This window comes from Siphateles boraxobius, unplaced genomic scaffold (genome assembly GCF_051911475.1).
Source record: "Siphateles boraxobius isolate OS27281-9 unplaced genomic scaffold, OSU_SipBor_1 68, whole genome shotgun sequence".
NCBI classification, from domain to species: Eukaryota; Metazoa; Chordata; class Actinopteri; order Cypriniformes; family Leuciscidae; genus Siphateles; species Siphateles boraxobius.
Window position 1 is genome coordinate 11312831 of NW_027509195.1, and position 25847 is coordinate 11338677.

Below are 25847 nucleotides of genomic sequence, written 5' to 3' on the forward strand. Positions count from 1 at the left end.
TCTACTCCATGTTGTTTTTATTGAAATATAAACATTTAAAGGGGACCTGTTATGCCCCTTTTTAAAAGATGTAATATAAGTCTCGGGTGTCCCCAGAGTGTGAAATACCCCCTAGATTATTTATCATACCACGTTGTAAATGCCCATTTTTTAGTGGAAGGAAAAGCATGCTTTTTTCGTGCATGTATCTTGAAATGCAAATGAGCTGCTGCTCCCCACCCTCCTTTACAGAAGAAGGCGGCGCCTTTACAGCTTGTGCTTCAGATACTTTGCCAAAAACGAACAAAACATCTGTTTGGTTTTGATTATCATTTCTATCGCGGTCAAGCTCACGTGACATTACAGTTCTTCATCACCATGAAAGCTTATTATCTGCATACATTTTAAATTTCTGATGTATGGTTTTCTGAGCGCAACACAGCTGAAGCAAGCGCACAGAAACCTGGATGTCAGACGGCAGGAGTTCTCTTTCAAGTGTTATTAGTCTTAAACTGTCAAATATACACAAGGTTATGTCAAAAACACACAAAGTTCACAAACACAGTTGGTTATGTCTGTGAACTTAAACAGCAAGTAAAGAAAACGCATGTTTATAAAAGATCTGTGTAGTAAAGTGAAAGCAGCATAATATACAGTACCTACTACTACAACAACAAAAGAAAACCAGAAGATCACTCACTTCCCTTAGAAGCTTTAATAAGAAAATATTTCTGACTGGAATACTGCTGTTAAATGCTCTGGCGAGGAGATAAACATGGCGGACTGTGCACAGCTCATTCAGGGCTGGGTCTATGCTAATAGGACAGAGTCCATCAGCAGTCGTGGGCAAAGTCCTGAGTATTTGTGACACTACAAAAGAGATACTGCTTATAATTTATGGGGTTAAAAAATGGTGAGGGTGGCAGGTTTCTGGACGTCATAGTATTTCAAGGTAGGTGGACTAGAAATCCTGTGCTTCAGATCTTCCTGGCTTCTGGCTTTTGAAAAATGCAACACAAGGTAAAAGCAGAGTTTGAAAGAATGGTCGCTATCAGCGTTATCACTCCTATATCTGAGCCAACCGATTGGGTGTCATCTATGGTGGCCACTCACAAGAAATACTGAAATGAAATAAGATTTTGTATTGACCCTAGGGACCTAAACAAGTTTCTAAAACGTCCACATCACCCCATGCGCACAGTGGAAGACGTGGCAGCGCAGATGCCAAACTCCACTGTATTCTCAGTACCAGACGCAAAAAGCTCATTGTGGCAGATTTCACTGGATCATAAGTCTTCCCTACTGACAACTTTCAATACGCCATTTGGAAGATTTAGATTTCTTCGGATGCCCTTTGGCATTAATTCAGCCAGCGAGGTCTTACTGCGTGCTATGGAACAGATTGTCGCTGGCTGCCCGTGCGCAGTCATATTTGATGACATTGTGGGGGGCAACGGCGAGCAGGAACACGATGCAAATTTGAAGTGTTAGACCGTGCTCGTGAAGTGAACTTCAGACTGAACCCTCAAAAGTGCAAATTCCGCCTAAGTGAAGTGAGCTATGTTTGTCTGATTTTCACAAACCAGAGACTACAACCTGACCTGGCTAAAACAAAAGCTATCACAGAAATGCTGCTGTCAGACAATGTTACTGCACTGCAGCGCTTCCTGGGTAAGGTCAATTACTTGATCAAAAATCAATAAAATTCATACCAAACCTCAGTGAGTTGTCTGATCACCTGCGTCAGCTGACCTGTAAAAACAGAGAGTGGTGCTGGTTTAAACAGCATCAGGATGCTTTCGAAGATCTGAAGCACAGGATTTCTAGTCCATCTACCTTTGAAATACTATGACGTCCAGAAACCTGTCACACTCACCTGTGATGCTTCCCAGTTTGGATTTGGAGCTGCTTGTCTTCAAGAAGGCGGTCCTGTCGCGTACGCTTCACGTACTCTTACGCAAACAGAAGTGCGTTACGCGCAGATTGAAAAAGAGCTTCTGGCTGTGGTATTCAAATGCACCAAATTTAATGACTACATATATGGTAAACAAATTCACATTGAAACGGACCACTAGCCATCGGTAACCATCCTTAACAAGCCTATCCACACAGCTCCGTCAAGGCTGCAACGCATGATGCTAAGATTGCAGAAATACAACTTCACAATCACATACAAGAAAGGAAAACACATGTTCCTTGCCGACACATTGTCACGTACCCCCCGGGACTCACCAGACGAACACACTGATGACAGAGCTGACTTCGAGGTCATGTCAATTCAACACGTCTCGTCTTCCAGACTGAAAGAGCTTCAAACTCACACAGCACAAGATCCGATCCTTCAACGACTCTGCAGTATTATCAAGTCAGGATGGCCCTCTAGCCAATCAAAGCTGCCAGCAGAAATTCGTGAGTATTTTCTTTTCAGGGATGAGCTCACAGTTGATGAAGATATATCACCATTATGCACGAAGGTCACCCCGGCCTTGATGCAACCAAACGCAGGGCACGAGGCATTGAGTTCTGGCCTTCTCTAACCAAAGACATTGAAAAAGAGGTACTCTCATGCTCTGTCTGTTACAGTATGAGGCCCCATCAACAAAAAGAGACTTACACGACATTCCTGAACTTCTGTGGTCAAGTATGGCTACAGATATCTTTGAGTGGAATGGTCAACACTATCACGTACTAGTTGACTCATATTCAGGATGGTGCACAATTTATCTGTGTAGCAATGTTCAGGGAAGAAGGAGGCGGGAACCGGCGAACCATCAAAATAAACTTTATTTAAAATAAAACAACCAAACCAAAATACCGCCAGCAGTCCCTCGCGGACGACTGCTGGCTACTGAAAATAAATGTAACTGCCAGCAGCCCCTCGCGGACGACTGCGGGCTTAAATAAAATACAAATACAAAAACCAAACACAACTAAAACACAGGCCTGTTCCTCTCTCGATCATCAACGTCGTCGCTCCTCCTTTATGCTTCCGCTCCTCCGTGAGAGATGCGAGACCGGTGTGCTTCACAGGTGTTGCTCATTAGCAATCGCACCACCGGCCTCGCGCCGTTCTCTCACGTCCCTCGGCCGTCCTGTTCGCCACAATCTGCTTCGTGACCTGTCCTCCAGTACAGTGATCACAAAGCTCAAAAGGCACTTTGCAGTTCATGGGAGCCCTCACAAAGTCTTTTCAGACAATGGTACCCAATTTTCAAGCCAACGTTTCAAAGAATTTGCTGCTGCCTGGGATTTTACACACACCACCAGTAGTCCTGAGTATCCACAAGCTAACGGGCTAGCCGAAAGGGCAGTGCGGAGTGCAAAACATCTAATGGAGAAACCAAAAAGGGATGGCTCGGATGTGTTTCAAAACTTGCGCAACCTCAGAGATATTCCACGCGACGAGACTCTGGGTTCACCAGCGGAGAGATTAATGTCAAGGCAGACGCACACAACTCTGCCAATCAGCAAGTCCATTCTGATGCCAGCCTCAAAGGACAACGTTGCTGTCAAAACTCAACTCTCAAAGAAGAGACACTGTCAAAAGACATACTACATACTACATAAGTCCAGCAAAGCTCTCCGGCCACTCTTACAAGGTGAGATAGTGAGAGTTGCAACTTCTAAAGGTCATGACCGAATCGGACTCGTCAAACAGCTCTGTGATGAACGAAGGTCATATCTCGTGGAGACTGAAGGAAAAGAATACAGAAGAAAACGAAAACATATCCTTCTTGTCGCGGAGCCACAGCCACAATGGTTCGAGCATTATGCCATTTCCCTTTGTCCCCCTCTGCTGAATCTAAGCACAAATACTCCACTCCAAGTGAAGTCAAAGAACAATAAACCCCACAAGGAGTCGAGAAGAAGCCGCTGAATGAACATTCAACAAGAATTCTTTCCGCAGTTCCATATGTGACCAGAGCAGGTTGCCTTTGCAAACCAAACCCAAGCTTGCTTCTACGCATGCGAGATATGATATAATACGTGTTACGGTGATCAAGTTATATGCTTGCATGTTGAACTCCTGCATCTCCTCTAGTAAAGATAATACGTTGTTAAACGAATCTTTGCCTTGCCGCTCATCATTCAACAGTGTGCATGCGCACGGCGCGCTCATTCACAGAAGCTTGAATTTTAGCGGAGATTCACTTGCAGAAGGCTTGTCCTCTCCTGACAGTGAAATGGACATATTTGTTTGACTTTCTAACATTTACAGATGGGGAATATACCTGTGAAATATAAGTTAAGCACTGAGGAAAGCACCACATCTCAAACGCATTAAACAGTGGAAGTATTTATCTGTAAGTCAGCAACAGTATCTGTCAGAGCATCTGACAGGCCAAGCTGCTTCAAACTTGTCAACTATATCATACCAGTTATTTTGAAGCCCTTAATATAAGCTTTTCATGTTTAGGACAAATTGTACTTTCACGACAGCAGCTCAAACTGCGTCCTCCGCTATTTTTCAGATGTGCTCGAATCAAACTACTTTATCGATATAAACAGTATTGGCTCATCCCATATCGTTTCAAAAAATGTAGTGATATATCGTACAAACTCGATATTCCGCCCAGCCCTACTCTCCGTGATTGAAACACTGATTGAGACATGATACATTTCATTAAGTTGTATTGTACACATTCAGCATACCTTCTGATGTTCATTGATGTTTATTTTGTGCCATGACTAGTAGTAAATAGGAATAGACATTTATGTGGAATTAAAGAGGATTTTTTACATTTTTGTTACGTATTGTAACATAAATGTACCTGGAATGTACATTATCTTTTACATAAAAGTATTGTTAAGTGTCTAGGGGTCAGGGAGGCAGTAACAAGGAAGTTTGTAACAATTTGGCAACAACAGGCAACCAAGAACTCTCCTTTCCTGTCCCACACATTAGCGTGTGTGCTAAGACCGATATATCTCTCTGTTGGTTGTTGTTAACCTAAGCAGACTTGGACTGCAGTTGAGCTCATTTTTCTTAACTTCTTTAGACTTTACTTAAAGAACCTTGAGTTTAAACCGTTTCTAACCAATTTTAATTTAGTTAATTTGGGATGCAGTAGGGAGGCGGCGGATGCCATTTTTGTTTATATCCAAGTTTTCTCCTGTATTTGGCTAGAGAGGGAGTAAGGTAAGAAATGTGTTATTCATTTTTAATCTTATTTTGAAAGGTTAAGAAAGTGTTCCCCCTAAAGTCAGAATTTTATGTTTATTGTTTTGGCCTTGTCCCCTCCTGTGGCCTTTTGATGCATCTTCTTTTTTTTGCACTTTGGACTAATCCAAATAAAGTCACTTTTGAGTGTTTCAAAAATCTGTGTGATTTTTGTGGAGTTCTGGGACAGGAGAGGAGAGTTATTGGTTGCCTGTTGTTGCCAAACTGTTACAAACGTCCTTGTTACTCCCTCCCTGACCCCTAGACCGGGGAGGCACGTGACAACAATGCTTTTCAGTACAGAATGAATAAGTGAAATCTCTTCCCTAGTCCACCATATTGGATTTTTTTAATTAAGTTAAATAAGAATTTGCATTGAGAGCAAGCCATATGATGGCTGAGCAGAGCTTCTGTTTGTCCGCATTACCTCTGCCCTCCTCTCGTTTCGACTCTCCTTCCTATTTGTGACTCGTTCATGTTCTGTCACCTAACATTATCTATTCTCTCATTTCATTTTATCTGTGTATTCTGTTTATCTCTTTCTCTCTCTCGCTCTTTTCTAAAGTAACCCACTCTTCTCCCCTGCTGGTCACACTACATTTGATTTAATGCATGTGATAATGCAATTTATTTTAATATTTTTTATATTTCCTTCATTTGATGTTTTGTTTCAGAATCTAGAGAGCTGCCTGCAATGTGCTCAGTGGAAATATTTATCTAAAAAGGCATACAAAGTAAAAGCTGTGTAGTTTTACCTTTATTGCATCATTACCTTAGAAATATGCAACTCTTTTTAATCCAATTGCGAATCAAGTCTTCTGTTGCTGCTGATGTACACTATAGGCCACATTTACATTACGGTTCAAGTGACCCAATTCCATTTTTTTTCCTCCCATGTAGCACAGATCGGATATGACCCAAGGACATGTAAGCAGGAAAAAAAGCACATGGATTCTGATATTCTCAGATCGGTTGCAGGCCTCATTCATAAGTGGAAATAAATCTGGATACCAGAGCTACTTCTCTCTGTTTATGTATATGAATAGTCACCCAGGTATTGGGCTACTCTGCAGCTGTTGTTGTACCAACCGGTCTAAAATAGTCTGAATATAAACACTTATCATTATAGGCGTACCGTAGTGATTCAATCTAGCTCATTATATAAATGTTGTAAATTTGGAACAAAAAAGTGACATAGTGTACCTTTAACTTGACTGCTGCATGTTTAGAACACTGTGTTGCTGCAAAAGACGTGAGAGACAAACGCCGTGGTCAGAACTGAAATGAAAACATACAAAACTGAACATGGGAAACTGAAATGAAAATGATAAATTTTCCCTATAGGCAGCTAATTGAAATAAATAATGCTAAAATTAAATAAAAAAATTAATTACAGCTAAATAGAAATATTAAAAAATCTAATAAAAATTAGAAAAGCACATAGCAATTACTAACAGTTAAGCTAATATAAAAATGTAAGCTAATTTAAATTAAACAATTAATAAATTCTATAATAGTATGCAAAAATATCTGATGATATATTAGAAATAGAAATAGCATGCTACTGAAATGAGCTACTCTATCCCACAATGCAATGTGCTTAACCAGACTTTCCATTTCCATGTAGTGAATGAACCAGAAAGCTAAAAACATTAGCTTAAGCTAAAAACATTTTTAAACAAAAGCTGATTAAAAATGCAAAAAACAGCATCCACTGAATTAAAAATGAGGGCATGTGACGGCAGTATGGCATAGGCCTACTACTGTTTAAAACATTACTGTTTCCTCTATTAAACCTTGTATGTTGTGCAGTATGCTAGGAATTTATTACTGAACATAAGGTAGATATACACTGTATGCTTATGTGTGCACTAGATCCAGGAAACATTTGTTGACTCATCAGCAAAACAGAATAAATGACCTCAAACTAACATGCTGTGATACGCAGTGTATGAGTAAATCAGAAGTCAGCCAGTTTCCTGTGCAGCGGAAGCGCCCAGCGTGAGTATAGTACACAGAGCACTACGTCACAGCGCTGAGAAACCCAACACTCCTGCTGTATAGTTCTGCCCTGCTATTGCATAAGACTGACCCGGCACACTGGGAAACACGGAGAGTGTGCAGCGTTTAGAAGAGTTTCTCGGTTTGCTTTACATTTATGGGCATCTAGAGTCTTTGTGTTTATGTAAAACCCCATAGTGATTACAGACAGGCTACTTGACAGGCTACTTAAAGAGACAGTTAACGTGAAATAATAATTCTGACAACATTTAAAGCCCGTTCACACCAAGGACATACAGATGCAGTTCTAAAAAGAGTCTACACCATAACTATATTGATAATGACAAAGAGGAATGATATCACTGGAATCACTTTCAGAATGATTTTTTCTAATTGATAAACAATAAAAACAGCCAATCAATTGATGACAGCCAATCAGAATCCATCCTGTTTTAAAGAGCTTGAGCATTTAAAGCTACAGACGACAGAACTGCAGCACATGCTTATTATAAACGAAACATTTTCGTACGTTGGTGTGGACTGTGGATGCTAATATAGTTATCTTTATAGTTATTGTTCTTGGTGTGAACAAGCCTTTACTCACCCTCATGCTCACCCTCCAAAAATTACAGGAAAGCCCCATAAAAGTGGTTCACAAGACTTATTCACAATATTCAGAAATCTCCTGAAATCGTTTAGAGTGCAGAAGTTAATGAAACTGAAGTAATTGTTTTCTGTAGCTTTTAAATCTCATTTGCACACTTGACACGAGAAGTAAAATGACTTTGTTGACTTCTTTCTTGACCATGTCAAGAGAATGAGTGAAGCAATGACGGGAAGCAGGTCTTGGGTGTGTGCTGGCCAGTCGAAATGAGCGCAGAAATGTGAGAGTGTGATGTGGCACCGGTTCATCTGAAGCTGATTGCATGCAAATCCTGAAGAGCCTCACGTTATTCATGGACGACTATAAATAACTTTGGACTGAAGTTGCTCTCTCTTTGCTCTTTTGGGGTAGTAGAAGAACTAGCAGTCAGATCACATTGCATCAGGCAACATTCACCTCCCATGATGCCACAGAATGACTGTTTAATAAAGAGATGTCAAACACAGTCGGTTGATACTTTAAACATCACTTTAGACAGAACGGGTTGCCTTTTTAGGGTTATGTTTGGAGTTTGGTCCTTATGATGCTTACTTTAAGTGTCCACTAGCATGGAGTGAGCAATGTACTCTCAATGGGAGCTGTGTTGCAGTTTTGTGCAGAGGATTGTGGGAATGGTAGAAGAAGCAAGGGGTGAGAGTGTTACACTACAGTTTGAAAGTTTGCGGATGGTATGATTTTTTTAATGATATTGAAAGAAGTCACCAAGGCTGCATTTAAAAACTGTAATACTGTGATATTTAAAATAACTGTTTTATATTTTAGTATAGTTAAAATTTAATTGATTCCTGTGAACTTTCAGCAGCATTACTCCAGTCTTCAGTGTCACATGATCCTTAAAAATCATATGCTGATTTGTTGCTCAAATAACATTTCTGATTATTATCAATGTTGAAAACAGCTGTGCTGCTTAATATTTTTGTGGAAACTGTGATGCATTTTTTAAGGATTTATTTAAATATGGAAATATTTTGTAACATTATACATGTTTACTATCCCTTTTGATCAATTTAATGCATCCTTGCTGAATAAAAGCATACATTTATTTAAAAAAAAGCAAAACATCCCCAAACTTTTGAACGGCAGTGTAGCTTTTCGTAAAAGTTTTTTAGCTTCTTTTCCATCTTCCTCTCTTTCATCCCCTTAATAAACTAACTTTTATCTGATGCATGATTCCATTAGCTGGTGTGGACTTCAGGAGCAGAAAGAACACGATGCTGTTTGAAGTGTTTGCTTAGGAAACCCCCTGTCATTGTTTATGCAATATCTAATCAGATCAAATACACAATTTGACATGCGTTTAGTGTTCTCACATGTTCCTGTGATTGCCACACAGGGGATTACCAGCTCTATAATAATAGGATAAAAATGTGCTTATCTTTAAAAACAAATGGGAATATCAACAGTGTAACCCACTTGCAAGTTTGTTTATATAGAGGTTGTGCTGTTGAAGTTTAGTACCTGTTCTGTCTGAAATGGTTGATTTGTATATTACACTAACTAGCACACTATAATTCTGCTTGGTGCCATGGGTTATTTTCATGTATTTGAGTATCTTTAAGTGTGTTTAAGTGTTCGCACAAAAGAGTAAAAGATAATGTTGAGAAGCGAAAGAATTCTGTCATCATTTACTCACCCTCAAGTTGTTCCAAACCTGTGTGAATTTCTTCTTTTGAACACAAAAGAAGATATTTTGAAGAATGTCGGTAAGCAAACAGTTGATGGACCCCATTTACCTTCATAGTATTTTTTCCCTAATAGAAGTCCATCAACGTCTGGTTACACTTATTCTTAAAAATATCAATTCATACAGGGTTGGAACAACTTGAGGGTGAGTAAATGATGACAGAATTTAATTTTTTTGGGTGAACTGTCCCTTTAAGGATATTATTTCTGTGAAGCAGTGGGTTTTTGAGTTGTGTCTGGCCCATTTTCTCAATCTAATCTCTTTGCTCCATTTGGAGAGTATTTAAAAAACGTTTTGCATCTTCTTAAAGGAACAGTTCACCCAAAATTTCTGTCATAATTTACTCGCCCTAATGTCGTTCTTAAGTTCTTTATCTTCCATTTAACATAAAAGGAGATGGGCGATACTACCCATCAGCTCTTTAAGCATCAAAAAAGAATTTGTCAGTATGTGCTAAAAATCATCCTTTCTTCCATAAATTCCTGTCATTCATGTTTGCACGTATCAGAAAATGCCTTAAGAAAGGTCGTGCCACATTTGATGTCAGATGTCATTGTTCTTGTATGTTTGCTGTCATACAGGTTTGGAATGACATGATGAAAAGTAAATTAATCACTTTCGTCTTTAAAATGGACTGTAACCTGAATAATTAATACTTTTATTCAACAAGAGCACATTAAATTGACCAAAAGGTAAAGATATTTATAATGTTTTAATTAAATAAAATTATATATAATTTTATAAAATTATATATATAATTAAATAAAATTCTATTTCAAATAAATGCTGTTCAAAAAACACTTAAAAAAGGTGTAATGGTTTTCACAAAAATATGAAACAGCAACAACTGTTTTCAAATCAGCATATTAGAATGATTTCTGAAGTATCATGTGACACTGAAGACTGGAGTAATGACGTTGCATCACAATAATAAATTAAATTTTACATTTATTTTCAATTGTAATAATATTTCACAGAAACTGTTTTACCTTATGATTAATCAAATAAATGCAGCCTTGGTGAGCAGAAGAGACTTCTTTCAAAAACATTAAAATATCTTTTCTGACCCCAAACTTTGAACGGTAGTGTAGTTCTACTCGTAAATCTCATTCACTCAGTTTTGTTAAAGGCACAATGCCATGAACCTTGTCTAGTGACTAGTCCTGGCTCAGAAATGCTCATTGTAGCAGCCTAGCTGTTAACCTGTAAACATGACCTAAACAGTTTCACTTTGCACATCTGGACACTGGAATGCTGACTGGTTATTTCAGCAGCTCTTGCTACTTGTTTGGTGGACATGTATCAGATGGTCAGTGGGCGGTCAGTCTGAGATTAGATTGTGCTGGTCTGTGACTCTGTAAAATCAGATTCAGCACTCTGTACAGCAGCACTGAGAGCTGAGAGCTGATGCCTGATCCTTCACTTACTCTCATGTCCTTCCAAACCTGTATGGTTTTCTGTCTTCTGTACAACATTAATGAAGATATTTTCAGAAATGTCTGAAAACTATGTTTGTACGATGGAAGTCAATGGAAAACCCAATGTTGTTTGGTTCCCAACGTTCTTCAAGATATCTTGTTTTGCATTCTGCAAAAGAAAGAAATGCAAACAGGTTTGGAACAACACGAGAGTGAGTAAAGGATGACAGAATTTTCATTTTTGGTTTATCTCTTTATTATTACGACTGAGAGAAAAATTAAGAGAGCTTATATACGTGCATTTATTTTTAAAAGAAAGTTACAATTTGGGAATGACAACAGCTTTTTACAGTAAATGTATAAAATGACAATTCTGGCATCATTTACTCACATTTACATTTATTCATTTAGCTGACGCTTTTATCCAAAGCAACTTACAATTGCTATATTTCAGAGGTCGCACGCCTCTGGAGCAACTAGGGGTTAAGTGTCTTGCTCAGGGACACATTGGTGTCTCACAGTGGATTCGAACCCAGGTCTCTCACACCAAAGGCATGTGTCTTATCCGCTGCGCCATCACCACCCCTTTACTCACTCTCGTGTTTCATGTTTTTCGAAATTTCATAGTTGTGTGGAGAACTTACATGCTACCTTTATGGTGCTTTTTATTACTGGGATTCTCCTACATTTAGATTATGATAAACAAAACAAATGTAAAAAGGCATAATAATCTTTATTGAACTTCTATTCAACTCCTTCATATGATCAGGATTTGAAGAAAACATTTAAAGGCATTCATTTAATCGGTCACTCTTCCAATCTTAATCAGTGAAAGACAGATTCCAGTTGTTTTAGGTCGGCTAATGGGATGCCATGTTAAAATGATAACAGACTTTTTTGTTTTTGGGTGTTCTGTTGCTTTAATGCCATGGTTCATGTGTATTTGCGTGCCGCATTGCGCTGTTTTTGCTGTGATGGTCGACTGCTTATGTAGGATGGATTCCACTTTGGATATCATTTCTTTGGGAAATGATAGGTGTCCTATGTCTGACTGATCCGATCGGATTTGGTAACCGTACTAATTACTTTTTGGCATGGTTGTTATTGTGTGTGTGTGTGTGTGTGTGTGTGTGTGTGTGTGTGTGTGTGTGTGTGTGTGTGTGTGTGTGTGTGTGTGTGTGTGTGTGTTTGTGGCCACATTAACACATGTGTTAAGCACACTGACAGCATTTAACTTACTGATGGCTTGTTCTGGACAGGGACAGGAAACTGTGCTCTCCAATAATACTGGAGTATCCATTACCGCTCTATTGTTAGTCATGTTGGCTATTATTGTAACTTACTCTTAAGAGATGTTCCCTCATCCTCCCCCCACCCACAGGCATGACAACAGCACAGCCACATGGGTAATACGGATGTACAGAGCAGAGTAACCACAGGTTTAGATTATAACACCTCACGTTCAACTAACTTTTGACAACCACAATGTGTACACGGTAAATATATTGTTTTGAAACAAATGCTGTTTTTTTACTTTCTCTTCATGAAAAAATTCTGGAAAGCGTATCCTCAGCCTGACCAGCAGAAATGTGCCCAAACCAGCTTAGGCTACGTTCACACTGCAAGCCTTAGTCTTGCTGAATGCGTTTAGTGCATGCTAGAAATCAGGAATGGTGAGAAAAAATTGTGCTTGGTACGTTTTTCGTCTTCAAACCAAACTTGGGTCTTCAGCCGACAAAGTTTAAATCCCGTCTGGCTCGCGCGCTTCCATTAATGTTTACACATTAAGTCACTAGGTGGAGGGTAGGCGTCTTTTGTGGCTGTTCGAACACATTCGACCACATGAGTGTTTACACTATGAAAGCAATCCGGTCAAATGCGTTTTCGACTACCTCTGGAAGTGGTCGAAAGTGGACAAGATTAAAACGTTTTAGACCCCGGTTACACCTGTATTTAGCATCGTCCACTTGTGATCCGATCGACCAAAACACATCTTAATACCAGGTGTAAACATGGTGACCAAAGAACTATCGGTATGTGAATGCAGGATTGTGACGAATGTACTGTAGATCGAATTGATTCTTGCCAGGAATAAACATAAACTGGACAGAATTTACAGAAATCATATGCTTAAAAACAGCACAAATTAGTTCTGTACCTTAACAGCGATTTATGTTTAACCCATTTTCCATTTTCATTTGGCATTTACACGCTCATTATCTCGATTGTTTGTGTTTAGGTTCATGTTGCAACATCTGCTAACGGATCTGAAAAGTGAACGTGTGTTTCTGAAAGCTGGATGTATGGGGTGGTGCTAAATGTGAGGAGGAATTTAAAGCTGTCACTCAAAGGTTAACCAGGGTCTGCTGCGACCAATCACGGCACTCCCAGCTCAAATGAGATTGCTGTTTGATCCAGATGCCACTGCGGAACCGATGACAGCTGGAATCGAGAGCTCCCTCAGTGCTAATCCTCTTTTAAAGGCAAATGTGTTCAAGGGAGGCACTTCCACTGCCACCCTGCTGAATGGTACTAATGAACAGGTGTCTGTCGCTATGATGGACCGCATTGAACCTGGCTGCTATTTCAGGCATCACTTAGTGAGGGCAGGGTGAGCTGTAAAGTTAGCTTGTTTTTTGCTCTAGAACTGCCTTTGTGCTTGCATGCGGTCATGCTGTGTTCCAAAACCCAACCTAGGGAGCGTTTTAAGGTTCCAAATGTAGGCAACTTAATTTGAAATTGTTTAAGGGGCATTGCAAAGAATATAATCCCATAATGCTTCGCAATAAACTCAGTGATAAAAAATTAGATGGTGGACAAAATGTCAATCATAAATATAATTGATTAAATGCTAACATGCATCAATTAGCTTACTCTGATTGGAATCTGACCTTTTCACAGACTGTTATAACATGTTTCCACAGTTACTAATATCGTAAATCTAGCAACGTTTTTCTTATATTTATATACACTAAACTTTGTGTTGGGATTAAATGACAGAAAACGTCTCGGTTACGTATGTAACCCTCGTTCCCTGAGTAGGGAACGGAGACGTTACGTCGGATGACGACGAATGGGGGCTTCGCTTAGAACACCTATCGTCTTCGAGTATTACAAAACGAGCCAATGGCGATGAAATGCCATGGGTCTGCGGAATTTGCATAGCGTATCTCCGCCCCACCGCGTGGGTATAAAGGAGGACGCCGGCAACATGCAGGTATGTCTTCGCTGAGGAGCCGAGACTGAACTCAGGCGTCTGCCCAGCGGTACAGCGGAAGTGGCAGGGAGACGTAACGTCTCCGTTCCCTACTCAGGGAACGAGGGTTACATACGTAACCGAGACGTTCCCTTTTGTAGTCACTCCGAGTTACGTTGGATGACGACGAATGGGGGTCCCCGTGAAATCACGCCACCTTACAGCTGTCTTTCAGTGCCCTGCGAAAGTCTGATCCCCCTGTCGTGATACTGGCACTGACGAAGGAGTCCTACTTAACACAGGAATACCAAAGTACACTGGGAAGCATATCTCAGAGGAGATATGCCGCAGCATGCCTACCCGTAGGGAGGACTTAAGAACACATATGGCCGGAGGGCTTCATATGGAGGAACGCTGGAGTGACCAGCCCGAGGGGTGGCAACTTTCAACTCCAGGAGGGCAAGGTGGCTTGCCAAGGGAAAGACACATGCTCAAGGAGGCTTACAGTGGAAATACACATGTGGGGGTTACTCAATGAGGAACCATGCACACGGAGGCACCTAGCCGACGCCCAGGCAATAGACACTGGCGCCAGCGTCAACAGTGCTGGAGGAACTCAGGGCTTCAGAGAGGAAGGCTCACCTGAGGAATAATCGCACGTATCCAGTCCGTGGAGTGGAATGGCGAGCAAGCGAAGACACCTGAGCGGGTCCAGTACTAGCTAACTGAAGCGAGTACACGAGAGGACACAGGCTCCACTCGGAGATTATAGAATCTGGCGAATGTGTTGGGTGTCGCCCTGCCTGCAGCTCTACAAATGTCTGCCAGCGAGGCGCCATGCGCTAGAGCCCAAGAGGAAGCCACACTCCGGGTGGAGTGGGCTGTCACACCAAGGGGGCACGGTCGGCCTTGCTGTTGGTAAGCCAAAGCAATGGCGTCCACTATCCAGTGAGACAACCTCTGCTTTGAGAGAGCCTTTCCCTTCAGTCTCCCACCATAACAGACAAAGAGCTGGTCAGAGGTCCTGAAACACTGTGTTCTGATAACGTAAGCACGGAGAGCGCGTACTGGACAGAGCAGTGCCAAGGCTGGGTCTGCCTCCTCCCGGGGCAGCGCTTGCAGGTTCACCACCTGGTCCCGGAAGGGAGTGGTGGGAACCTTGGGCACATATCCAGGCCGGGGTCTCAGGATCACGTGAGAGTGACCGGGCCCGAATTCCAGGCACGCTTCGTCAACAGAGAATGCGTGCAGGTCCCCTACCCTCTTGATAGAGGCCAAAGCAACCAGGAGCGCTGTCTTCATAGACAGAAACTTAAGCTCAACTGAATGCAGAGGCTCAAAGGGAGCCCTCTGCAGGGCATTTAAGACCACTGAGAGGTCCCAAGAGGGAACGAGAGGAGGGCGGGGAGGATTCAGTCTCCTCGCTCCTCTCAGGAACCTGACGATCAGGTCGTGCTTCCCCAGAGACTTACCTTGAACTGCTTCGTGATATGCGGCGATAGCGGCCAAATACACCTTCAGGGTGGAGGGAGACAGCCTTCGCTCCAACCCATCTTGCAGGAAGGAAAGCACGACAGAGATCGAGCATCTCCTGGGGTCTTCTCGACGAGAAGAGCACCAGTTGACGAAGAGGTTCCACTTCAACGCATAGACAAGTCTCGTGGACGATGCTCTAGCGGAAGTGATGGTAGCCGCCACCACTGGTGGCAGGGTACTCAAACCTGCCTCGTCCCGTCCAGGAGCCACACATGGAGCCTCCAGAGATCGGGTCGAGGGTGCCAAAGGGTGCCCCGTCTCTGAGAAAGGAGATCCTTCCTCAGAGGAATTGGCCAAGGAGGCGCTGTCGCGAGGAGTACCAGTTCGGAGAACCAGGTCCGGGTGGGCCAATACGGCGCAACCAGAATGAGTTGCTCCTCATCCTCCTTGATCTTGCACAAGGTCTGTGCGAGAAGGCTCACTGGGGGAAACGCATATTTGCGTAGGCCCCGCGGCCAGCTGTGCGCCAGTGCATCCGTGCCGAGGGAGCCCTCGGACAGGGAATAGAACAGGGCGCAATGGGTCGAGTCGTGAGAGGCAAACAGATCTATCTGTGCGTCCCCGAACTGGTCCAAAATCAGCTGAACCGACTGGGGATGGAGTCCCCATTCGCCGGAGATGGGCCGAAACCGTGACAGCTCGTCGGCTGCAAAGTTCCGATCTCCCGGAATGTAGATAGCACGAAGGGACCTCAGGTGCTTCTGACTCCATAAGAGGAGGTGGCGTGCGAGTTGCGACATACGGCGGGATTGTAGACCACCCTGACGGTTGATGTACGCTACAGTCGCGGTATTGTCTGAACGGACTAGTACGTGTTGACCCCTGAGCAACATGAGGAAACGGTGCAGGGCAAGGTGTTCTGCCAGCAACTCGAGGCAATTGACATGCAAAAGGCGCTGGGGTCCTGTCCAGGAGCCCGGGGCAGCATGTCCGTTGCACATGGCGCACCAACCCGTGGAAGAGGCATCTGTGGAGATAACAACATGCCTGGAAACTCGTTCTAGGGGAACTCCGGCCCGTAGAAAACTGAGGTTCCTCCACGGAGTGAAGGACTGACGGCAGGTCGGAGTCACTGGGACTCGGAATGTGCCATGATGCCATGCCCACCTCGGGACTCGATCGTGAAACCACAGCTGAAGCGGTCTCATATGAAGCAATCCGAGCGGCGTTGCCGCGGCTGCAGATGCCATATGCCCCAGGAGCCTCTGAAACAATTTCAGTGGGACCGCACTCTTGCCATCGAACTGTCGAAGACAAGTCAGCAGTGAGTGTCCGCGCTCACTCGTAAGCTGCGCGGACATAGCGACCTAGTCGATCTCCATACCGAGAAAGAGATCCTCTGCACGGGGCAGAGTTTGCTCTTCCCCTAGTTGACCCGAAGGCCCAGACGGGCTAGGTGCCGGAGCACTAAGTCTCTGTGTTCGCAACCTGATCTCGAGAGTGAGCCAATATTAGCCAGTCGTCGAGGTAATTCAGGATGCAAACCCCGTGTTCGCGTAGGGGAACAAGGACTGCCTCGACGACTTTCGTAAAGACGCGAGGGGACAGAGCCAACCCGATTGGGAGAACCGCGTACTGGTATGCCTGCCCCTCGAAAGCAAACCGGAGAAACGGTCTGTGTCGAGGTAAAATGGAGACATGAAGTAGGCGTCCTTCAGGTCTGTCGCTGCAAACCAATCCTGTGGCCGCACGCATTCGAAAATGCGTTTGGCCGAGAGCATCTTGAACGGCAGCCTGTGAAGGGAGCGGTTCAAGACACGCAGATCCAGGATCGGCCGTAACCCACCGGTCTTCTTGGGGACAATGAAGTACGGCTGTAAAACCCTGACTTCATCTCGGCTGGAGGGACAGTCTCGATTGCACCCTTCGCCAGCAGGGTAGGAACCTCCGCTCTCAGATAGGGGCATTGCCACCGACCATAGTGAAGCGAACTCCCCTGAAGCGGGGAGGAGACCGTGCAAACTGAATCGCATAGCCGAGCCTGATAGTTCAGGCGACACAGCGGGACAGGCTGGGAGCTAACCAAGCTGCCAGAACTAAACCAGCGGGGTCAGCGAACCACAGGCGTCCCCCAGAGGGGCAGCGAAGCGGAGTGACCGGCCCAGGCGAGGGTGGCATAGCGGCCCGGTGCGGGGGCGCGGTCATGCTCCGCGTCCTGACAGAGGAGACCAGGGAAGGACCAGCGTTCCACGGGGGTCTGCTCTGCCAGGGGTCTGGCGACAGAGGGGGACAGGGGCGAAGCGGTCCGTGGACGGCACGCCGTGTCAACCGCCTCTGGGTCAGAGGGGGACGAGGAGAGCACGGCTTGTGGGCGGCGCTCTGTGTCGTCCGAGAACTCTGTATGCTCAGAGACGAAGAGTCTGTTCTTCCTGAATAAGGATTCTTCCCCAGCCCTCCACCGGGGAAAGGAGTGGCCCTGCTACCAACTCCTGGAAAGAACTGAGTCTCATCTCTGAGAAGCCCATCTCAAAAGTGCCGCTTAACCCGGCGTTTAGCGGGGTGCGGGGCTGGAGAGGGCTGTGGCATCCCCCTACGGTCTTCCAGAGCCAGGCCCGGGTGAACGGGCGGGGTTGGAACCGTGGGAGGGGGCCTTCGGCGGTGGGCAGACTGAGGGATCTGAGCGGACGGCGGGGCCGTCGGGCAGAAAACCTCAATCTGCTCAAGGGCGGTTGAGAACTGTTGGGCAGAAGCACTCAACCGCACCGCCGAAGAGGCCGACCTGGGAGATGGGGGTGTCGAGCAGACGGGTCCGCCCGACATCGTGCACATCAGACCGGTCAGCCCCAAACTGGTGAACATCACCTGACTCCAAGAGCGTACGGCCACTTTCGTCGCTCGGAGAGCAAGGTCAGTGGCGGCGCGCAGCTCACTGAAGAGCCTCGGGTCAGTCCCGCCCTCCTGCATGTCCATGAGCGTCTGGGTCAGGTAGACCAGCAGAACGGTCATGGGATGCAGTGAGGCAGCCACCTGTCCTGTGGCACTATAGGATTTCGCCACAGATTACTGTGACGAAAAGAACTACAGGCTTTGGACGGGTGCTTAGGATTGCGCCGGGAAGCACTCTGAGGACACAGTAGCATGGCAATAGAGCGTTCAACCGGGGGAGCCCCAGTGTACCCATGGGCAGCGGCCCCTGAGGGGAGGAAAGGCGGATGAGACCAACGAGAGGACCCGTGAACTCATCATGCACGTCCGGGAGGAAAGATATTGGGGTTTGCCGTGGACGCGTCGGCGGCCTCACCCAAAAAACAATCGTCCGGGAAAGCATGGCCATCATCTCCGGATCAGGCTCAGACACAGCCGTATGCACACCAGAGGGTGGCAGCTGTGAAGAGTCGTCATTTCCAGAAGAATCAAGCCCACCTAGTGATGCTGCTACAGACACAGCATCATCCTCTGTAGCTTCAAATGAAAACACACGGGCCACCCGAGGGTAGACTCGTGGAATCATCAGTTCGCTAGCGGGCACCGTCATTAAAGAGGGGGGGCTGGGGCGTGGACACAGAGTCGGCGCCTTGTTCCAGACCAACACCCTCAGGTCACCCTGTCCACCAGCCGAAGATCGGGTAGTGGATGAGGGGACTCTCACTCTTGCGAGTTCACCGAGTCTCGACCTATATATGACGCGATGATCACATTCCCAGAGAGAACATGAGTCATCCACGAGCGCTGTTCAAGCATGACCAAAGCCCAAACACACTAGACAGCGCTCGTGCCCATCAGAGTCCGATACCAGTCCGCTGCAACCAGAAATGCACGGGCGAGCCGTCTTTAAAAAGACGTGCCGCGTGCGAGCTCTTTTATGAGAGGAGAAAAAAACTCTGCGATGTTGAAGCGCACAGGGAGACACACACTGGCAGATCACTGCACAGATCAGCAGGCACTGTGAGCTCGCTGCAGATCGCTGTCACACCAACACCGGAGAGAGAAGCTCGTCTCGTAGAGCGAAGTCAGAGATGATTGTGGAGTGAAGAAATATTCTTGGCTCCGAAGCGAAAACATACCTGCATGTTGCCGGCGTCCTCCTTTATACCCACGCGGTGGGGCGGAGATACGCTATGCAAATTCCGCAGACCCATGGCATTTCATCGCCATTGGCTCGTTTTGTAATACTCGAAGTCGATAGGTGTTCTAAGCGAAACCCCCATTCGTCATCCGACGTAACTCGGAGTGACTACGAAAGGGAACTAGTTGATTTTGCTGCATGATAGTTTCTAATACAACTGCTGAGGGAGTGATGGCAAATCTTTCTCTCTTCTGAGAACGCAACCAATCTCTCAATATTTAGAAAATTCATAGAATTGCTATTGCAGATTTTTTTTTCTTTTGCTACTGAGCAAATGGGAATGTGAAATACTCCATCAAAAAAGGAATTTTAAGTTTTTTTGTCTTATTTTCCAGTAAAAATATTTTTAAATCAAGATGAATTTTCTTGAGATACAAAATGTATTATGGGCCAGATATATTTAAGGGGCAAATTAGCGTGAGAGCTCAATTCCAAAAAAGCGCCGATGGGATTTGCAAGCTGCAAAATAACGCTGTCCATGCCTTTTCAGCGCAATGTTTTTTTACTGCATATCTTAAGTAAATCCTGAAAGTATTTTTTTAACGCCACAAGAGTGTTCGCCCTTCTGCAAGCTGTTAGGAAATCTGGCCCTATTGTTTTTTTTTTAATTATCAAAATTAAGAGTTTATGTTTAAACTAGAAAAAAAATATCTACCTCTGTGGTCAGAAAAAAAATATTTTTTTCCCATTTGAATTACATTTATTTTTCTGACCACATTGGTAGACATTTTTTCTTGTTTTGAGCAAAAAGTCACTTATTTTGATTATTATTTTTCTTTTCAAGAAAATAAGACTGATTGCATTAATTCATTTAGCATTTCAAGTAAAAGTATCTTGATTTAAGAATATTTTGATATTCGTACTGGAAAACAAGACAAAAATACTAAGGAAAAACAATTTAGCCCAATAGCAACATGCTAAAACTAAACTCTTTTGAAATCATTTGAGACAAGCTCTGGTGTGCGGCACATGGTTTTGCTTCGCATGTAAAACTTTAAAAATTGTTTACTTATAAGGCTCAGTTTCTGTTAGGTTGTTATGTAGGCATTATGAAGCAGGACAGCAATGTTTTGGAACAGAGCCTGTGTTCATTTCACACACACACACACACACACACACACACACACACACACACACACACACACACACACACACACACACACACACACACACACACACACACACACACACACACACACACACACACACACACACACACACATACTCTGTCTCTTAAAGGGATAGTTCATTTAATTTAATATTGCTCTGTTTGTGTTCAGCTGAAAGAAGAAAGTCACATACACCTAGGATGGCTTGAGGGCTTGATGGTATCATTTTCATTTTTGGGTGAACTATTCCTGGCAACTTGTGTACTGTGGTTTACTCTAGTGTGTGTGTGTGTGTGTGTGTGTGTGTGTGTGTGTGTGTGTGTGTGTGTGTGTGTGTGTGTGTGTGTGTGTGTGTGTGTGTGTGTGTGTGTGTGTGTGTGTGTGTGTGTGTGTGTGTGTGTGTGTGTTTATTTAGTGGCACTCTGTGTTCTCTCAGATGGTACAGTGCACGTCATGTTGACCTGGCTCTTTCTGGCATGAGATTACACCATTTCTGCTAAGCTCCTGCAGTGATTATGCCACCTGTTGTCCACACACGCGCGCACACACACACAGATCTCCACATTCATGAAAATCAAGTGGTCTCATACTGTCCCTCCAACTGTCACACACTCATTCACACAATTCTGCAATCTTAAATCGTGTGTTTAGACCGTGTTTTGAGCTTTAAAGAAACATTCCAGGCTATTTACAGCTATTTGCACATACACTACCGTTCAAAAGTTTGGGGTCAGTAAGATTTTTTGAAAAAAGTTTTTGAAAGAAATCTCTCATGCTCACCAAGGCTGCAATTATTTGATCACAAAATACAGTAAAAACAGTAATATTGTGAAATAACTGTTTTATATATATGTAATAAATATTAAAAAAAGCAATTTATTCCTGTTATGCAAAGCTGAATTTTGAGCATCATTACTCCAGTCCTCAGTTGTCACATGATCCTTCAGAAATCATGTGATTTGGTGCTCAATACATTTTTTTTATATCAATGTTGAAAACAGTTGTGATGATTATTTTTTTGTGTAAACTGTTATACATTTTTTTTTGGATGAATAGAAAGTTAAAAAGAACAGCATTTATTTGAAATATAAACATTTCAACAATGTAAAAGAATTTACTGTCCTTTTTGATCAATTTAATGTGTCCTTGCTGAATAAAAGCACCAAACGTTTGATCGGTAGTGTATCTATGTACCCAGGGGGAAAAATTTACTTTTTGCTCCCTATATTATCATACTTATTTGACATTAAACTGTATTTTGCAATATTATTATTTTTTATTAAAAATTGTATTTTACTGTTAATTTTTAAACTGCGCATGTTGCTTGTCATAAATGAGTCACCACGACATCAAAATGGACAGTTCTTTTCATGGAATATTGCATTGTTTATTATAAATTATTTATCTGTGCACGTCATTATATTCTTAAAATTCATGCATCCTCGTAATGCTCATACTGTTTGCAGGCTGCACAAATACTGTAAAAAGAATGCTACTTTATAAATCAGGTTTCCAGTGTTTTTTTTACAAACTGAGAGATTTTTCCTTTAACGTGAGGCTGAAGGCTGTGGATGCTGCTGTGTTTTGGTTGTGATGCCAGAGAGGAGAGCGCGGGCACTGCCAGCCCACTGACCAGCACAGACTGGCACACTGGCAGCTGTAATTGTGGAGTAATTATGCCCCATGCAGAGATTCAGCTCTGTGTTATGTAACAGGACTTTCCTCTTCTGTGCATCGCTGACAGCAGGAGGCCAGTGTGTCCACACGTATACACACACACACACACACACACACACACACGCTTCATACAGAACAGCTGAAAAAGAGGTCAAATGCATTTCTTTATTTCTTTTTTCTTTGTAGTCCACTTGTTTTTTCGCACATGACTATTTTCTACCTACTGTCTGACTTTTTTTTTCTCCTACTGTGTCTTTAATATTTGTGTGTAAAAGCCTTATGTTGTTATTGGCCACTTTGCATATGAATGAGCACCAGCACTTTCAGGGGCTGCGGGTCAGTGTATATTTTAGTGTTAGTTATACGCTGTAATAGTTCGTATTAATATTTTGAATTAGCTTTCATTTTGATATTTTCAGTTTTCATTTTATATTTTTAATTTTTTAGTTATTTTGGGTAACACTTTACAAGTTTTCATTTGTTAACATTTGTTAACATGAACTATCAATGAATACTATCAATACTTCTACAACATTTACTGTACTAATATGGTTTTAAAATCGAAAGTTGTATCTGTTAACATAAGTTAATGCACTGTGAACTAACATGAACGTGAAAGTTTTTATTAACTAACATTAACAAAGGTTTAAAAAATATCAATGCTGTAAAAATATATTTATCATAGTTCATGTTAACTACTGTATTAACTAATATTAACTAATGAGATCTTATTGTAATGTGTTACCAAAATTGTATGTACTTTTGACATTTTTTTATTTTTTTATATATTTTTTTTAGCATTTGAAGTATTACTATTTAGGTTCACTTTAGTTTTTATTTATTTCCAGTAATTGTAGCGTTTTTACTTCAAAATGCAGCATTTTTCTAATGATCTTTTTCTTTTAAATCTATTTTTATTTTATTTCAGCTTTAATTCAATTAACAAAAATGTTTAGTTGTAGGTAATGATAACCCTGCCATGGTTTTTATTTCTAATGTTATGGTAAAGCTTGGTGGTTAATGGTTAATGGTTAATGGTTGCTTTCATATGAGGCACATTTTGGTAAAGCTCACAAAGTGTATATGAATGTGTAATTCAGTCTTTCTGCTGCATTAAGGTTAACTCAACAACATCACACAATGCACACTCTCCTAATAACATGGAAACTTTCAGTATCGCTGACGCTGAGCATATTAATTTCTGAATGACCTTACATCATTTCTAAAGATCCCTGTTTCCATATCATATTCTTTATAATGCTTTTAGGAAGTAAGAAAAACATTTCTATTAAAAGGTGTTGTAAGTGATGTTGTGAAAGGTGTTGTAAGTGAATAGCTGAAGAGGTCAGGGTTTAGCTGGTTAGCATGGAACTGTTAGCCCCTGCTAGTAGATGTCATAACTATACTATCTGCGGGGGAAAAAGCATCACTCTTCATTGGTGTCCATTCAAATGTAGCCATGTTTTATGACTAAATAAATTCATGCATAATTAATATAGTGCAATGCATTCAGAAATTGTGCACACTTCTATTTTAATCATGGCCACTGTTTACATGGAGCAAACTCCATTTAGATATTATGTTTGATTTAGGCTGTTTTAGGATATGTTCAGATTAAAAATGTTTTTATCATGAGTTGCATATTCTGCATGGATTGCTTTTTTAACGACATAGGTGTACATGTATGTGACGAAGCTTTCAAAATGGATGCAGGAGAAATGGAGGTGCATCATCTCGCTCTCCAAAAGTCTTTGGACATACCATTTTGAATTCCGTATGAATATTTCCTGCATTTCCGGCAACAAATTTTGTAGAAAATGTTTTTTTTGTGTTTTTTTCGCTGTCTAGACTTTCAAAAACCCATCTGGATAAAATTTGAATATGCAAACATTTTCTTTTTGCTGGCAGTCTGAATATGGCCCTACATCTTAACCTAACATCTAAACCCAGTTAACAGGGAATGTTCCCACAACTTTCACTGTTTTGTTAAGGTTATGTCAAGATAAAACGTTCGGTAACACTTTAGTTTGGTTTTCTCACTTGTAACTAGTTGCTTGTTAGCATGCATATTACTAGGATATTGGCTTTTTGTTAATACTAATAAAGCACATATTAATGCTGTATGACCATATTCTACATTCCTTGATCCGACCAAATAACTGAACTTAACTACCTTACTAACTATTAATAAGGAGTAATTGGGAGTTTATTCAGGCAAAAGTAATAGTTAATAGCTAGTTCATATTGAGAACTGGAGCCTAAACTAACATTCTTTAAATAACATGTATAGAATGTTCTTTTAACATCATTAATATCTGATGTGTTCTCATGAAAGATTCTTAAAACAACATTCTTGTTTTTTGTACTTGATGAATGTTGATTTTAACCTTGCAGTTTCTACAAAAGCGATTCAAACGTAAGGCCACAGATGGAGCTGATGGACGTTAAGTTGAGAATAAGCATGGATACTCCTGTAAGAGGACTGTGCTGAGACTCTGATGGGGCGATGTGGGGTGTATTATTTAAAGTGATGAGTCAGCTCTCATTCTATAGCTGTCACATCAATGAGGCCTGTGTCTCCACCTCCACTCAAGAGCGCTGAGATACTGAGAGAAGAGAGAGGGATGAGGAGGAGCGAGGACAGTCATTTGAGGTTAAATTAACAGTCTGAGAACAGCTCAGAAAGAGGGTAATTTGGTTAGAACATCACACGCAATACTTGCGAGTCACGGCTTAACTAGTGCAGATTTTCTGCAAGTTATTGTGGCATTAGCTTCAACCCAATGCGTTACCTAATGTGTGACTGAAATCAAAGGCAGCTTGCTTGCCATCCATGGTATATTATATATATATATATATATATATATATATATATATATATATATATATACATATATATATATAAATCTTCCTGCTACGCTGAGCATGCTACACTTTTGCAGAGGTTGGCATCTTTTCCTTAATAGAAGAAGACATTTGACCATTAGAGGGCAGTATCACACTGTTTCACCATTTTGCACAAAATCTAACCATATTTAACTTCAGATTCAGATGTTTTTTTCTTCATTAATTCACACAGACAAATGCATAAATGATCTGACAGGGAATAAAGGGGTCCAGATTTACCTAAACATGATCTGAAACTGTACACCATGCATTCAGGACAGCATTCATAGCATTTTAGGGGGTTTAGTAACCCCCTTTTTCTTTGTGGTTTGTATATGCTACTGAAGTTCTTACAGGGTAACGCTGTGGTGGATTTATCCTATTTCTGTATTTATATAGTTTTAAGCTCAACACATTGAGTCTGATGGACTATGTGTCGTGGACGATGTGTTTCTTTGTGTGGTCGACTT

General features: G+C 42.3%; 1 protein-coding gene across 14 annotated transcripts in view; it reads left to right on the forward strand.

Moving 5' to 3' along the window:
- The window catches only part of rims2a (regulating synaptic membrane exocytosis 2a), a 217818-nt gene that overhangs the window by 6231 nt on the left and 185740 nt on the right, over positions 1–25847 (forward strand). The window lies entirely within an intron of this gene.